This window comes from Sminthopsis crassicaudata, chromosome 4, assembly GCF_048593235.1.
Source record: "Sminthopsis crassicaudata isolate SCR6 chromosome 4, ASM4859323v1, whole genome shotgun sequence".
Classification (NCBI taxonomy): Eukaryota; Metazoa; Chordata; class Mammalia; order Dasyuromorphia; family Dasyuridae; genus Sminthopsis; species Sminthopsis crassicaudata.
In genome coordinates, this window is record NC_133620.1 from 193,259,890 (window position 1) to 193,277,281 (window position 17,392).

The 17,392-nt window shown below is 33.0% G+C and overlaps 1 protein-coding gene across 1 annotated transcript in view; it reads right to left on the reverse strand.

Moving 5' to 3' along the window:
* Positions 1-17,392, reverse strand: part of SLC16A10 (solute carrier family 16 member 10) — a 107,468-nt gene that overhangs the window by 23,913 nt on the left and 66,163 nt on the right. The gene's annotated exons all lie outside the window — the stretch shown is intronic.

The following is a 17,392-nucleotide window of genomic DNA, read 5'->3' on the forward strand; positions in this document are numbered from 1 at the left end:
CAGGGGGAAAAGATGTAAAGGAAGCAGATTCAGCAATATCAGGTGTTAAACTATATGAGAACAATGTTGAAGTGTAAAATGGATAATTTCTATAATTTAAAATTAAAATTTTCTTGTACAAATAGAATCTATGTAATCAAAAATAGAAGTACAGAGAATGGTGGGAGGGAATTTTCATAGACAATCTCTCAGCTACTATGGGATTGGGTTGGAATATTGCTGTGGTGTAGAAATTGATTAGGTGATTGATTTAGAAAAACATGTAAAGGCTTGGACTTATAAAGGAAGATGGAATCTACTTTCAGAGAAACAGATGACAAGTGGAAATAAGTATAGTATGGTCCTTACATATACATGTGCTGTATATCAAATAGCTTCTATTGATTGTTCCTTAAATGTTTGGTAGAGTCCATTTGGTCCTGAGGATTGTTTTTTCTTAGGGAGCTCAGTTATAGCTTGTTTAATTTTTTTTAAAAATAAAGCTATTTAAGTATTACATTTCCTCTCTACTAATATGGGCAGTTTGCATTTTTGTAAATATTCACTCATTTCATTTAGATATTAAATTTCACTGGCATATATAATTGAGCAAAATAACTCCTAATAACTTCTTTGATTTAATTTTCATTGGTAATGCTGCCATCCTTTTAATTTCTGATGATAGTAAAAAAAAAACCAAACAAACTATGCTTCCACAGCCCTTTATTAAATGTAATTTTATGGTATTATAGTCTAGAAAGGAAAAATTTATATTTCTATTTTTTTGCCTTTATTTGTAAGAATTTATGCCTTAATGCATGGTCAATTTTTATAAAGGTGCCATGTATAGCTGACAAAAAAGTATACTCCTTTCTCTTCCCATTTAATTATCTCCAGAGCTCTATCATAGTTAACCTTTCTAAGATTATATTTATCTTCTTCACTTCTTTCTTATTTACTTATAAAATCTAGGTTGTTTTTTTTTTTTTTATCAGGATTTTTAGGTTATGTGATAATTCTTAAATTATCACTCTTTAATCATGCCAGTTGTTTTTAAGATATTTCAAATTTTCTTCTATTTTTTTAACTTCCCACTGATGGAGTCATTAGTTTTCACTTGCCCAATTTTAATTTTTAAGAAACTATTTTTGGGGGGCAGCTAGGTGGCGCAGTAGATAGAGCATCCTTGAAGTCAGGAAAACCTGAGTTCAAATATGACTTAACACTTCCTAGCTATATGACTCAGGGCTAATCACTTAATCCTAATTGCCTCAGCAAAAAAACAAAAAACAAAACAAAACTTTTTTTTTCAGTGAGCTTTCATCTCATTTTCCATTTGACCATTTCTGCCTTATAAGGTATTATTTTCTTCAGTATTTTTTGTGCCTCTTTTACTAAGCTGTTAATATATTTTCATAGTTTTCTTCCTTTGCTTTCATTTCTTACCTAGCTTTTCCTTTTTTATTGTTGAATCATTTCAAACATGTCCAACTCTTTATGATCCCGTTTTCCATTTTCTTGACAAAGATACTGGAATGATTTGCCATTTTCTTCTCCAGCTCATTTTATAGGTGGGGAAATTGAGGCAAACAGGGTTGACTGACTTGACCAGGATTATACAACTAGTAAGTGTCTGAGGCAGATTTGACTTCATATTTTCCTGACTCCAGGACTGGTATTTTATCCATTGTACCACTTTGAAATTAATTTTTTTTAACACTACCAGGCATTTTGTTGGGCTTTTATCCATTTCTCATTTTTTCTTTGATGTAACCCATGTGGGCTCCAATTTTGCCACCTCCTTGTCACAGATCTCTCTTGCATTGTCTTGAGCTAAAAAAATGCCTCTGATCTTTTGTTGGCTCTGCCATTCCAAATTTTTATTTCAAGTGTTATTTTAGAGTTGTTTGGAGGGAATATTGGGAGAGTTTGGCCGATTCTCTAATTCATCATTTTGGCTCCTCATTCTACTTTAATAATATATTAACACTTCATTTATCTGTCATTGGGGAATGTCACTCCTAGCTATGGTCATACTGTTTCCTCTTATAATATTTCTTATTTTCTAAATATAGAACATCCAAACTGTATCAGGGTTAAAAACCAAGCTTATTAGAAACATCTATAAAAGGAAGAGCCTCTTATAAAAGTCTGCTGGCTTTTCCTGTGATTAAACTATATGGAGCTAATAATATCACTTTTATTGACTTCCTAGTTCTCAGTGATGTTCTGGATAGTTGACATTATCTGATAAGCCACCATCATAAGCATCAGATAAATGATGTACTACTGCTTGTACAGTATTGTTACTAGCACAACAAAACACATAGAAGAGGTTTGAAAAGAAAATTATTCATACATGATAACAGGTGTTTTATTATTAAAATGTTCTATTGATAGTGTTAGTAAATTTAAAGAAAGTAGTCTTGTTCAAGAAATTCTTTCTGAGCCCTGCCTCAAAAGAAAGGGTCTAGTTGTCAAGTGAACTGCTCAAGTGAGATAAAAGGAATTTGAAAGTTGAGGGGGAATTTTGCCTTGAAAGCAGGTTCCATATTCACACTGCCCTCATCTCAAACACACCTCTCTAGAAAACTCCACAAGTCAGACAATGAAACAATGTTGATTTTAGTTGGGAAAAAATCCCTATGCTGTTTTACTTTTAGACTACTACTATCATATCAGATGTTTGGCTAGCTAAAAAAAAAAAAAAAAAAAACACAATTAACAAATATAATTCAAAACACCTAATTTCCTATCTAATATGGATAGGGACTCTACAAATATTGTAATATTCTATAGTAAAAGTACAATACAGCAAACGGATCAAAGACTGCAAAAAAAGCACAAATGCCATATATATGACATCTCCCATTTACTCCCATCTATAGAATTCTGAACATTCTTTTCACAAATTTGTTCATTCCTTACACAGAGATTAGTTGCTGTCTTTTCCATTCTTTAAACATGAAGTGTAGTGAAATTTCTAGCAAAAAAATTCTCTCATTGACAAAGTTCAAAACATAAAACACAAAAAGGACCTAACACATACACACACACACACACACACACACACACACACAGAGAGAGAGAGAGAGAGAGAGAGAGAGAGAGAGAGAGAGAGAGAGAGAGAGAGAGAGAGAGAGAGAGAGAAAAGAGAGAGAGAACTAACTTGGAAATATGCTAAAAATCTGTTAGAAAGGTTAATACCTAATCTTGAATACAAGCTGTAAATTAAATTTTATACTAGGATCTCTTTATACTAGGAGCCTCAAAGCTCAGAAAGCTGGTGGGATTAATTAGGAAAAGTATCATTTAGAAATTTTTGCACAGATTTGGGAGCTGTGCCCAAGGTTTTTCCCCTTTCTTTTACCAAAAAGAGAAAAGAAAGCAAGATTAGATCATATGGGACTTTGTACTTGAGAAGCTAATATAATAAAAAGATTGCATATGGGATAGAGCTGCCTCAGTGGATTTTATAATAAACTACCCTGTAGTTCTAATGTAGTAGAGCCAGACTTTTGACTCTCTCTATGCTCCCATATAAGGTTCTAAGAAAAATTTCTGTTCAGTTGTGGAAAGAATGCTGAATTTGGAGTCATAGACTTCGATCTGCATCCATATTATTAGGCCCCAGTTTCCTCATCTGTGAAATTAGGAGATTAGATTAGATAGCTTCTACTTCTAAATCTATGATCCTTAGAGATAGAACAGTAAATATGTATAAAGGCAAAAAACATCCAAAATGGAAGAGACTTCAGAAATCATTTAGTTTAAATGCCATTTTATAGTTGAAGTCACTGACTTCCTGTTAGGTGACTTATCTAAAGTACTTATGTATGTAGATGGCTACTGGTAAAACATAGTCACATAAGTGGTAGATGGAAATTGTTTGATTTACTTGTATGTGACTATTTTTAATAGTAGCAACTAATCCTTTAAACAAATGAAATTTTTAGAGAAGTATAATTGTATGTATAATTATTACATTATTAAAATTATATATTATAATATAATAATTATAATATAATTATAAAAATATAATAATATAATAATTATTAAAAAGTATAATCTTTTATATATAGTTAACTGATACCTATATATGTATGTGTATGTAAGTATACATATGTCTATCTCCAAATGAGTATAGTGTTTTCCTAAAGAATAATCTCCTGGAGAAGCTATATATTTATTCCAAAGATACTACTATGATTTAATACATTTTTTTGCAATTGCCTTCAGACACTGAAGTACCTCTTTGTAACCATATTCAGGGTTCTCTTTGGATACAGATTTGATTTTTAGAAACAGTCAAAAAAAAATCTGCAGCAACTTTGATAATCAAAGCTGGTTAATAAGATTTTTTAAAAATCCTGTTTATAATTTATTTAAAAACAAATTTATATTTTATAATATGTTTTCATAAAATAACTCTTTAGCTATTCCAAAAAATGTTTTAAGTAGCTATAGTAATTTTTAAATAAGTATATGGTCTCCCAAGGTGATAGCTTTCAACAACAATACTCTTTTGATTAAATTAATTATTGATGTGGCTATTACAGTCACATATTACATTAGTATGAAATTTTGAGCTAAATCTTACAAAATGCAGACTTCAACCTTTGCATTTTGCAGATGAGAAAATTGAGGCAGAGAGAAGTGACTTACTTAAGGTTGCACTAGTAGTTCGTGACAGAGCTGATTTATTTCCAGGTCAGACAGACCACTACACTCAATTATCCATGCTTATAGAGCACAGCTATTTGAATCATGTGGTCCCAAACATAGGCATCACTTTTTGTTTAATGGCAAATATTCAAATTGTAGGCATTAGAACAAGACGGAAATAGGCGTAGGAGAAAGTAAACAGCATAGGCTAAAATTTCACTATTAAAAAACAATCCAATGCTACTGTGAAGTTCATTATAATTAATAAGTTGCTGACTGTTTCCACAATGTAGATTTAGATTGTATAAATAACTAATAATTTTTCTATTGTTATTTTTATATAGCCTACAGTTATGTTAGGTCCTTTACTGGTTCAATAATATCCATAGACATTTACATAGAAACTTAAAGTTTCAATGGTAAAAGTGATTCCATATATACAACATTCTAAAACACAAGTTGCATAAGTTGATATTTTACAAAAACAAGATAAGATTGTCTTTTCCTTAGTGAAGATGTCATATTTCAATGGGACAGCTAGAAAAGCATATTTATTTGTCTGACCAACTTTTTCATAGGATGAAAATATCCACAAGATATGCCTCCAGAAAAAAAAATTGGAGATAAAAGGAAAATTTACCTCTTTTATAGGAAAATCTACTGATAACTGAAGTTTTTTAAATACTGACTTGTGTAAAGTGAGGTTTTGCTATATTAAAGCAGATCATTCTCAATCTGTAAATAAGATTTTATTTTTATTCAACATCCTAAAAATCAATGACTAACTGCAGGTAGGGCATAATTATATCATTAAGATCAATTCCTCATTCAGGTCCTAAGTTTCCACATCTTAAGATGATTCTAAGAGTTGGAACTAGATTATCTCTTCTGCTATTAAACATCCTGTGATTCTGTAATAACAGGGCCGGATTGTTTACTGTTTAATAGCCAGTTTTCCTTTCTAGTAATACTCTTTTAATGAGGTGAAACTTTTAACTTTAGATTTTCTTGGAATAACTAATTTATTTTTTTTTGCAATCCACAAGCATATATGCAAAGATAGTTTTCAACATTTACCTTTGCAAAACCTTGTGTTCCAAATTTTTCCCTCTCCCTTCCCCATAATCCAGTATATATTAAATATGTGCAGTTCTACTATACATGAAATGACTAATCTTGAATGACATCAACACAGGGGCAAAGGGAGATAGAAAAAATGCTAATTATCTAAATCAGGGATTCTTAAGTTTTTCACACTCTATCCCTTTTCACTCATTTACTTATAAGAAATCAGTTTCCCATTCTCAATTACAAGAGTATGTGTGACCTACAGTTTAGAAGCTGGAATCTAGGGAGACAGAAAAATAGTATGGAAGAGAAAAATCTTTATCAGAGAATGAATCTTTATCAGAATATATAGACATTTTCCCCCTCTGTCATGTGGTTATTACCTACAAAGAAAATGCATGGGAACCTCAAAGAGAGGGCAGAAATTGGTATAAAGTAGATTCACTTTGGATCCAATCAAAATGAGACAAGGGATACTGAAATACATAATCTTCTCTCTGCACTGGTCTTATAACTAAAGTGTTTGTGCCTCTTCCATATTGGAATCTTCTTATTCTAGTTTAACCAAAATCACTAAGTTCTCATCCTTAATTCTCAGCTAGTTTTGGATGAGAAAATGAAAGCTGATCTGAGAAAATATTTGTCACTCTTCTCCTGGCTGACTCTGACAACAGCTCCTAAATAGCCACAGCACATGAAAAAGTAGCTTGACTAGTATTTAATACAACCCCTCACAAAAAGCCACCATAGTTCTAAGAGGATAGGTAGAATAAATTTTTTTGTTAGACAGCTGGAAGAGAGGGATGATAATAGGCAAGGACAAGGAGGAAGAAATGAATAAATGCTTTCTTTGATCACCTATTTTTGATTTGATGCTATCAAATAAAATTAGGAGCTAATATCTCAGCAAGAATTTATTATAGTAAAAGATGTACATGTGAAGAAGTAATAATAGTTGTTCTGAACTGCAGGAAAAGCTAGGAATACTCTAAGATAAGGAACTATGAAAAGGCGTTGGAGAGAAGATGGGTAAAAGATGACACTCTTCCTCAATTGAGGAATTTTCCTCACAAATTGAGATCTAGAGGGGACCTCAGAAACCAATCTGCTTATTTTTAGCTGAGAAAACTGAGACTCAAAAAAAGGCTTCCTCAAAACCACATTGTACCTAAGCAGGGGCTGAAATCCAGAGCCTTTGAATCCAAATCCCACCACTTTTTACATTGTACCAGTCTATCAAAACCTAATTTTAAAAGCATATCTAAGGATCAAATGAGACAACATATATAAAACTCTTTGCGTTATTATTGTTATTACCATTTTGATTCTGCCATTAAGATTATTTTGCTCATTTGGAACTATGCCCCAAAAGTTATCAAACTGTGCATACCCTTTGATCCAGCAGTGCTATTACTGGGCTTATATCCCAAAGAAATACTAAAGAGGGGAAAGGGACCTGTGAGTGCCAAAATGTTTGTGGCAGCTCTCTTCTTAGTGGCTAGAAACTGGAAGATGAATGGATGTCCATCAATTGGAGAATGGTTGGGTAAATTATGGTATATGAAGGTTATGGAATATTATTGCTCTGTAAGAAATGATCAGCAGGATGAATTCAGAAAGGTTTGGAGAGAGTTGCATGAACTGAAGCTGAGTGAAGTGAGCAGAACCAGAAGATCGTTGTACACATCAACAACAATACTGATGGAAGTGGATATCTTCAACATAAAGAAGATCCAACTCACTTCCAGTTGATCAATGATGGACAGAAATAACTACACCCAGAGAGGGAACACTGGGAAGTGAATGTAAATTGTTAGCACTACTGTCTATCTACCCAGGTTACTTATACCTTCGGAAGCTAAAAATTAATGTGCAACAAGAAAATTGGATTTACACACACATATTGTATCTAGGTTATACTGTAACACATGTAAAATGTATGGGATTGCCTGTCATCGGGGGGAGGGAATAGAGGAAGGGAGGGGAAAATTTGGAAAAATGAATACAAGGGATAATGTTATTTAAAAAAATTACTCATGCATATATATTGTCAAAAAAATTTATAATTATAAAATTAATTTAAAAAAAAAAGAAAATGGGAGGGAAAGGCAATAAGACAGTGATTAAACATGTTTTTTTTTCTGGAAAAAAAAATAAGTTTAAAGCTAGAAGCATCCTTAGGTATTATCTACCACTACTCTCTTTGTTTACAGAGTTGGAGGCTATTTTCTGTACATTCACTTTTTAATTACATTATGTGTTTCCTGGTTAATAAAGACTTTTTTCCACTGTAAAAATAATAAATAAATAAAGATTATTTTGCTCTACTATTTTGATGCTTTATTAGGTCTTCTAGCTACCAAGATGCAGAGAAAAAGGTGATCATTTAATTGGAAAAAAGAAGGTTTAGTATAGTATTTTCTTTCAACCTTTAATACTATTGAGGATAACAAATTTAATATAAATGTAGGGAAAGGGCTTCTGGGAAGCACAGTAGAGTACAGGGCTGGAGTCAGTAAGACTCCCTCTTCCTGAGTTAAAATCCAGTCTCAGATATTTACTAGCTGTGGGACCCTGAACAAGTCACTTGACCCTGTTTGCCTCAGTTCCCTAAAAGTAAAATGAGCTAGAGAAGGAAATGGCAAACCTCCAAAAGACTCATGAAGACTTGGACACAATTAGAAAAAAAAGACTCAAAATATAGGAAAATGATTTAAATTATTTAGATGATAACTAGATCATAAGTTTTTAGATAGATACATAGATAAAGAAAGAAAGAAAGAAAGAAAGAAAGAAAGAAAGAAAGAAAGAAAGAAAGAAAGAAAAAGAAAGAAAAAGAAAGAAAGAAAGAAAGAAAGAAAGAAAGAAAGAAAGAAAGAAAGAAAGAAAGAAAGAAAGAAAGAAAGAAAGAAAGAAAGAAAGAAAGAAAGAAAGATAGATAGCAAGCAGCTGGACAAGTAGGGTCAAATTACAGGAAAACCTGGAAAGACTTACATGAATTGATGCTGAGTGAAGTGAGAAGAGAACATCATACACAGTTAACAACAACATTGTAAGATGATCAACTATGAAAGATTTATCTCTTCTCAATAATATAGTAATCAAAGATAATTCCAAATCTTGTGAAGGAAAATGGCATCCACATCCAGAGAAAGATATTAACCTTGGAGGTTTGTCTTCCGTGAGTTTTCTTTTTATTCTGATTTTTCTTTCACAACATGACTAATATATTTGGCATGATTGTGCATGTATGGCTTATGTCAGACTGCAAGCTGTCTTGGAGAGGAGGGAGGGAAAAATATGGAACTCAAAATCTTATAAAAATGGATGTAATTTGAAAAAATTACGATTATGAGAAAAAAAGAGAGAGAAGGATCAGAAGAAAAGAGTTAAGAAGCTAACACTACTAGCTGATCAGAGTTACATTAAAGGAGAACAAGTTTTCGCAAAGATAAATTTCATCCTGCTTTCCAACTACCTCTCATTGTTGTATGACAATTTTCTTCTCACAAATATAATATCCAGTCAAACCCAATTAATACTCATTTCTAGTAGGCTTAACTCATTAATATTCTGAGTAATGTAAAGTATGAAAGATCTTCTCTAAGAAATTAATTTCCTAAGAATATTATTAATGTCCAATGTATGTGCTGTTCTGCTTGGTTTTCAATTCCAGAGAACAAGATGCTCTTCCCAGAGGTAAACTTTTCACTGCTTACTCAAAGTTTAATTGACATTACTTCCCTTAGCTTTTTCTCCCCTCTGACTAGAGGGGAGTACCTATTCTTGGAAATTAGAGTACCTACCTTTACTCCTACTCCTAGAGTCCCTAGTCCTACTCCCCCAGAAGTCTTTCCTTGTGGGGCTCAGAACCAGAATTTTAACTTCACATCACTTTTACTACTTTTCAACTCAAGAGGACCCAGATGGGCCCTGGGTAGGTTCTTCTTTGTCTGTCTCTCTCCCCCTGCACTCCCACTTTTTTTGGGTTCTCCATCCTCATTAGATACCACCACAGTAAAGATAATAGTATCATACTGAGAGATAACATCTAGTTTAACTCTCTTTACTGTTAAGGAAAGTAAGATTTTTAAAAATGACTTATTTAAAGTCACATTAGTAATTATTGGCAAAGCAGAAATTTAAATGTCAACATCAAATCCAGTGCTTTTTCCATTATCACATGCTGATAAAACACAAGGAATCTCTAGTGCTTACTCAAAAACTGCTGCTGCCTTTAGATCCAATGAGGAAGTATGCTGAGGAAAACTTTCTATTTCAGTTGAGGGGGATGGGCTGGCATTTGCTGAGGTCAGTCACCAAGTAGCACATCAGATGTACTCTAGGTTCAAGAAGAAATAGCAAAATATATTGTTTCCTGACATAAAAGGAAAACATGATAGACCTACCCTGGAAAAATGGAAAGGACATTGCCAACTACTAGCTGCTGTTGGAGATGCCCAAGACTAAAAGATCTATGCTCCCAAAGTATTATTGACTATAAATTGAGACAACCAAAATCTTGTAATATCTCTTATTGTGGCTGAGTCTAAAAATGAGGTAATCAGTATATCCAGAAACATTTTATGTTATTGAGAATGGTAAAAATGTATGTCTGGTTTCATAAGGAGATCACACTTTCTACTGTTTCCTTCAGAATGTGTTTCTCACTTTAAAAAACAATTTAAAAAGATAGCTAAAGTCATTCTTTAGGACCACTGGGAACAAAGCTGGGACCAATCAGTTTAGGGAAGTTTATTTAAGGAAGAACTGGCATTTCAATGAGAATGGGCTACTTCAGGAAATTATGATCTTCTACATTTTAGAGAGAACTTGAAAAGCTGAGGCCCCAGAAGGCAGAGAAACCAGGATGCCATAGATGAAAGCTACAAAGAAGCAAATTTAGACTTGGTCTAAGAAAGGATTTCCTAATTCTTAGGCTCTTAAATAAATGGCTTCCTCTAAAGACAGGGAGCTCATCCTCACTGGAAGTCTTTAAACAAAAACTAATTAATCACATATTAGGGACATGAAAGAGGAAGTTGTTCAAACACTGGTTGAACTAGATGGGCTCAAAGATCCTTTTTGACTCAGATTCTAAGATACTATGAACTCTGCTACTGTTCACTGAACTTGCAGTCAATCCATCTATTAGCTTTGCCTCATCAGCAATTAAAATGTAAGTTCTTTAGTCACAAAATCAAGATTATGATTTTTTTTAAAGCAGGTCAAAGTTTCTCCTGAGCAGACAACAGCTATCTGTTACAAAAGCAACACACCTCTATTTTATTATCAAGACCTGTTCTTTGAAAACATGACAATAAAATATAGAACATTGACTTTCCAAGAGATGAATCACTGTTTTCCTGTTAACATGTTTCAGGAAATACATATGATTGGTGAGTAAACTAAAATAAAAACAAAATAAAAACTGCAAAATGGTTTTCACCAAACCTCTAGAACAGCTCATAGAGGACAGTGGCTGAAAGTTTCTGTGAAAGTCCATTATAAAACAATTTCTAGGAAACTCAGAAATCTCTGAAATGTTAGCAACAAATTTATCATTATAGTATAAAAGTATTTATAATAGATGTAATACAAAAACTCTATTGAACAGTTGACACTATCTAGGATCATGTACTTTAAGAATTGAAATGAATGGATCTGAAAGAACAAAATCCACCACACACCCAATTTTATAGATAAGGGAACTGAAATCCTGGTAATGAAAAGTAATTTACCCAGGTGGAATTTGAAACCAGTTCTTCTGATTCCAGACCCAAGAGATCTTTCTATTATACACATCATTAAGTATTTCTTTTTTTAAAAAAGCAGAACCTGTTAAACTTTAAAATGAAAATAATATAAAATATTTGGGAGACTACCTGCCAAGTCAGGAACTATATGATCACAATTACAAAAAACTTTCCACACAAATAAAGTCAGATCTAATCAACTGGAAATGCTCATGAGTAGATCAAGCTAATGTAATAAAAGTGACAATTCTACCCTAAATCATACCATACCAATCAAATCCCCAAAAATTATTTTCAGAGCTAGAAAAGAAGATCAAAGAAGAACAAAAGATCAAGAATTTCAAGGGAATTAATGAAAAAATGCAAATGAAGGTGGCCTACCTGTACTACTCCTAAAACTATATTATAAAGCAATGGTCATCAAAACCATTTGGTATTGGCTAAAAAATAAGAGTAGTTGATCAATGGATTAGATTAAGTTCACAATACACAATAGTCAATGACTATAGTAATCTATTGTTTGATAAACCCAAAGACTACAGCTTCTGGTATAGGAACTCATTATCTAACAAAAATTGCTGGGAAAATTGTAAATGGTATGGCAGAAACTAGGCACTGACCTACACCTAAACACCCTATACCAAGATAAGGTTGCAATGGATTCATGATTTAGACATAAAGAGTGATAATATAAACAAATTAAAAGGAGAATAACTTTCAGATCTCTAAGAAGGACTGCCTTCTTTGTGGCCAAGGAATAACTAGAGGACATTATGGAATGCAAAATCAATAATTTTGATTATATTAAGTTAAAAGGTTTTGTATAAACAAAACCAATGGAGACAAAATTAGAAAGGAAGTAAAAAAACTGGGGGAAAATTTTTATACCCAAGAGTTCTGATAAAGACCTTATTTCTAAAATATATATAAAACTGACTCAAATTTATAAGAAAGTAAGCCATTTTCCACTTGATAAATGGTCAAAAGATATAAGTAGATGAAGAAATTAAAAACCATTTCTAGTCATATGAAAAATGCTCTAATCACTATTGATCAGAGAACTACAAATTAAGACAATTCTGTGGCAGCACTACATACTTTTCAGATTGGCTAAAATGACAAGAAAAGATAATGATATATGTTAGGGGGGGGAAACGTGGAAAAAGTGGGATACCAATACATTATTGATGGAGTTGTGAACTGATCCAACCATTTTGGAGAGCAAAATGTGTAGTGTCTCTACTGGATCTGTATTCCAAAGAGATCATAATGGAGGGAAAAGGATCCACATGAGCAAAAATGTTAGTGACAGCCCTTTTTGTAGTGGCAAGGAACTGGAAACTGAGTGGATGCTCTTCAATTGGAGAATGGCTGAATAAGTTATGGAATATGAATGTTATGGAATATCATTGTTCCCTAAGAAATGATCAGGAGGATGATTTCAGAAAAGCTTGGAAAGACTGACATGAACTAATGCTAAGTGAAGCGAGCAGAACAAAGAGAACATTGTATACAGCAACAAGATTATTCGATGGATCAATCTGATGCATGTGGCTTTTTTCATCAATGAGGTAATTCGATCCAGTTCCAACGGACTTATGATGGAGAGACCTATCTGCACCCAGAAGACTGCTGCAACTGAATGTGGATCACAACATAATACTTTCACTTTTTTGTTGTTTGCTTGCTTTTTGTTTTCTTTCTCATTTGTTTTCCCTTTTGAATCTGATTTTTCTTGTGCAGCATGATATTTGTGAAAATATGTAGAGAAGGGGGCAGTTAGGTGGCACAGTGGATAGAGCACCAGCCTTGAATTCAGGAGGACCCAAGTTCAAATCTGGTCTCAGACACTTAACACTTCCTAGCTGTGTGACCCTGAGCAAGTCACTTAACCCCAGCCTCAGAGGGGGAAAATTATAAAAAGAAAATATGTAGAGAAGAATTGCACATGCTTAATAACATAAAGAGTACTTACTGTCTGAGGGAGCAGAGGGAAGGAAAGAAGAAAAAAATAATTGGAACACAAGGGTTTGCAAGGGTAGATGACAATCTAAATATATTTTTAAAATAAAAAGCTTTAAAAAATAAACTGTAAGTTCATTGGCAAAAATCTCTCATTTTTGTTCATGGTCATTTTATCATGAGACATTAGCTGCTACAAGTTTGACTAAGTGTCTACAAATAACTCCAAAGTGACAAATACTAAGAGATCAAGAACCGTCCTCAAAATACATAGAACAAACTTAGTGTACAGTGCTCTTTTTTGAATCATATGTATTGTACATAGCTAGAGTATTTCCATAAAGTAATTCCATATCTAGACTTGTTGGGGTGAGAAGCAATACTTTTCTAAGAAACTTCCAAGGTAATACCACCATACTTAGGTTAGAATAGAGCCCTGGTCCCAGAAGAAACAATTATCAGAAAGGACTCCAACTTGGGAAACAAGTTGTATAGTAGTTTCCTTAACTTTTAAAAGTTAAGACTTGTGTTCTACTGTAGCCACTTCTCCTTGGGTAAACATAGAAGTGTAAGAAAATACCAAGGAAAAGATTGTGCAAGAATCTTAAGTCAGAAGAAACTCATCTTTCTAATTTAGACCTTAAAAAATAATACATCAAAAATGCAACAGCCAACTTTCAGAATATATTTCTCTTTTTTTTTAGGGGTTGTGGTATGGTGGTGGTATGACTTAAGTGATTTGCCTAGAGTCTAGTAAGTATGAAGTGTCTGATGTCAAATTTGAACTCAGGTCCTCCTGAATCTATCCATTGCACCATTTAGCTCTACCCCATCATTTATTTTTTTTTAAAGTAGGGATTGTTTATGTTACCTGACTGTAGTGATTTTTGTCCCAAAGCAATGAGGGGGGAGAGAGAAAAGGAGAAAAAGAGAGGGAAAGGAGAGGAAAGGGAAGAAGAGAAAGAAAAGAATATATTTATAAATTTCTTCAATCAAAATGGAGGAGAAGGAAAGAAAAGTAGAGATGAAATCGGGTTTGTTACAAGAATTAATGGTACTATTGAATTACTGTTCTGTATGCTAAAAGCCAATTCAATTCAACTTATATTATCATGATCTCATCAGATTATGGGAATATAAAGTTTGCAAACACTATATATTCTTAATGAAGAATAATATATATTTCTTTTTCTCCAGGATCACTAATTTTTTTTCAAACAAGATAATCAAGTTTAACAGTACACTCAATAGATGCCCAAATCTTAAAGGAACAATTGTTTCAGAATAGATTCCTGGTACTTAAAAAAAAATGACCAAACAGATACTTCCTAAGCATATATCCAGAAAAATCATTTCAGAAAGTATGTTTCCTGAAAAGCAATTGATTTGCCAGTTTTCAGTACTTAAAAAAGGAATGTGTTCTTTAGCCTGAAAAGTATTGCAATAGCTTGCTGGTTGGTTTCACTACCTCAAATCTAAACTAGTCTACCCTACATTCACTTATCAGTGTTCTTCTTAAAGCAAAATTCTAAACATGTCAACCTTATGAAAAAAGGTATGAAAAACTCCACTAGCTCCTTATCATCTCCAGATCAAATATAAAATTCTCTACTTGGCATTCAAAGGTCTTCATAACCTGGTCCTCCCTACCTTTCCAAACTTCTTACACCTTACATGCCTCCCAACCCACATAATCTCTGCCAATCCATAGACATTGACCTTTTTTGCTGATCCTGACACAAGACGCCCCCATCTTCTATCCTTGTGAGTACCTACCATTCTCTCCCTCTTCAATTGTCTCCTGGCTTTTCTAGATTCCTTCGTCCCAGCTAAAATCCCATAATCTACAAGAAGCCTTTTCTAGTCTCCTTTAAAACTGGTGCTTCCCTCTCCTATCTCTGTATATCCTGTACATACATATAAATATGTATATAAATGTATGTATCATTTGTATATAATCATCTTTATCAAATGGTGAGTTTCTTGGCAAATGGCACAGTGCCTGGTATTTAGCTGAGATTTAAGAAATGCCAATAGGTTAAAGGATGATGTAGGCCCCCCAATAAATCCCTGCTATTCTAAAATGACATTGTATTTATTGGGTATAGAACTCTTTTGCTCCTTTGAATTTTCAAGGCTTGTATGAAGATTTCTTCATATATATTCCAAAGAAGCTGAAACAAAGTAATCCTATCCTCCGTTTAAGAAGAGAGGACAAAAGTTCTCAGGTTTTGTCTGGAATTAAAGAAGATGTACCTATAACACAGAAGAGGAAAGATGCTGATGCATCTTTTTTTCAAATTGGTTCTCCAAAGAGAAGGACTTAAAAGCAATACTAAATTTGAGAATAGTTGAGATCAGGATATGGCAATTCATTACATCTATGTCAGAAGATCATATGTTTTTCACTTGATCTAGTTACAAAATCTCTGGCCAAGATTAAGTTATTAACAAAACCATTATCTTGTTAAACAAAACAATGATATTGTAGTCTTGTCCCATACCTTGACACCCAATCATTCTCCCCTGGTTTACTTTGGAAGCAAAAACATAGGTTACCAAAAATTCCAAAACATATGTATTCTGCACTTCCTTTCTCAGTAGAAAGAAGATTGAGTTTACAGTTACAGAAACTAAATTTCAATATTGGCTTGGCCAGTTATTATTTTTGTAAAGTTGGACAAGTCACTTCCTCCTCTGGGTTTCAGTTCCCTGACTTGTAAAAGGAGGGAGTTTACTCTGCTTCTAAATCTATGATTCTATAATCTTCTAGTCTTGATCTCTACCTCCTTTCATAGCTAAGAATATTAGCCCCAAAAAATTAAGTTTCTAGAATCATAAAATTTTAAGCTGAAGGGTAATTTAGAGACAATCTAATTTAACTCAACTACAACTGAAAAATATGAACTCTCTCATTTTACACATAAGAATATTGAAAGTAGGAGATTTGAAATAGCTTATTTAAGAAGGTGAGGTTTGAATTCAATTCTGTAGTTACTGTAAAAATTAATATTTACAGTTCTATTCATACTAAGTCTCACTTTATAATAAATGCTTTGAAGACTAGAATTAGGATAAATATTAGACATTAACATTAGTACTGAATTCAAAATAAGTTTGATACCTATCTCACAAAGAAAACAAAATAAAACATCACGTTGATGACTCAAAATGAATTCTGACTGAATGAGGTCTAAGTTCACTCAAACACATACACACACGTACACACAAGTTATGACATTGTCAGGATTCCATCTAAACTAGCATTTGTGTTTATCATAGATCAACTCTCAACTCTATTGAGCTGTAAATAAAGTTCACTGGTTGCTGCAGGAACACAAAAAAGGGACATAATCAAACTTGTGAGTAAAGTTTGCCATAGGACAAATATTTTAGCTACCATTTACTCTAATTTCAATATAAAGAGACTGAAATATGCTCTCTGAAATAGGAACATACATTTCAAGGAATTTGAAATTCTAGCTTTCTACTAAATCTTAATTCTCTGGCACTTCGTTTTTCCAAAGTAGTTGTCTGAGAACTCATGATAAATGATGCTATCTACTTCCTGACAGAGAGATGACATTGATTGAATTTTTTGGACATGATCAATGCTAGAATTTGTTTTGCTTGACCATACACATATTTTTAAACAAGGGCTTTGTTTTTCTCACTTTTTTGACAGTAGGGGAAAGGGAAAGGGAAAAGAAGGAAGATTTTAATTAACTGAAAAAATAATATTTAATTTAAAAAACAAATCTTGGGGAAAAATAAACCAAAACATTGCTTGGAATATAGGTAACCCTCCTTTTCTTAGAACTTTCCCCTTAATGTGAATGCCCTGCATATATCTATTATGTAATTTCTGCATCTGTCTTGTGAAAAATTATCTATTGATAAAAGTCTTCTTATCTACTTACTTTGTTTGTTCTCTATGAAGATTACTGCCTCCCCCAAAGAAA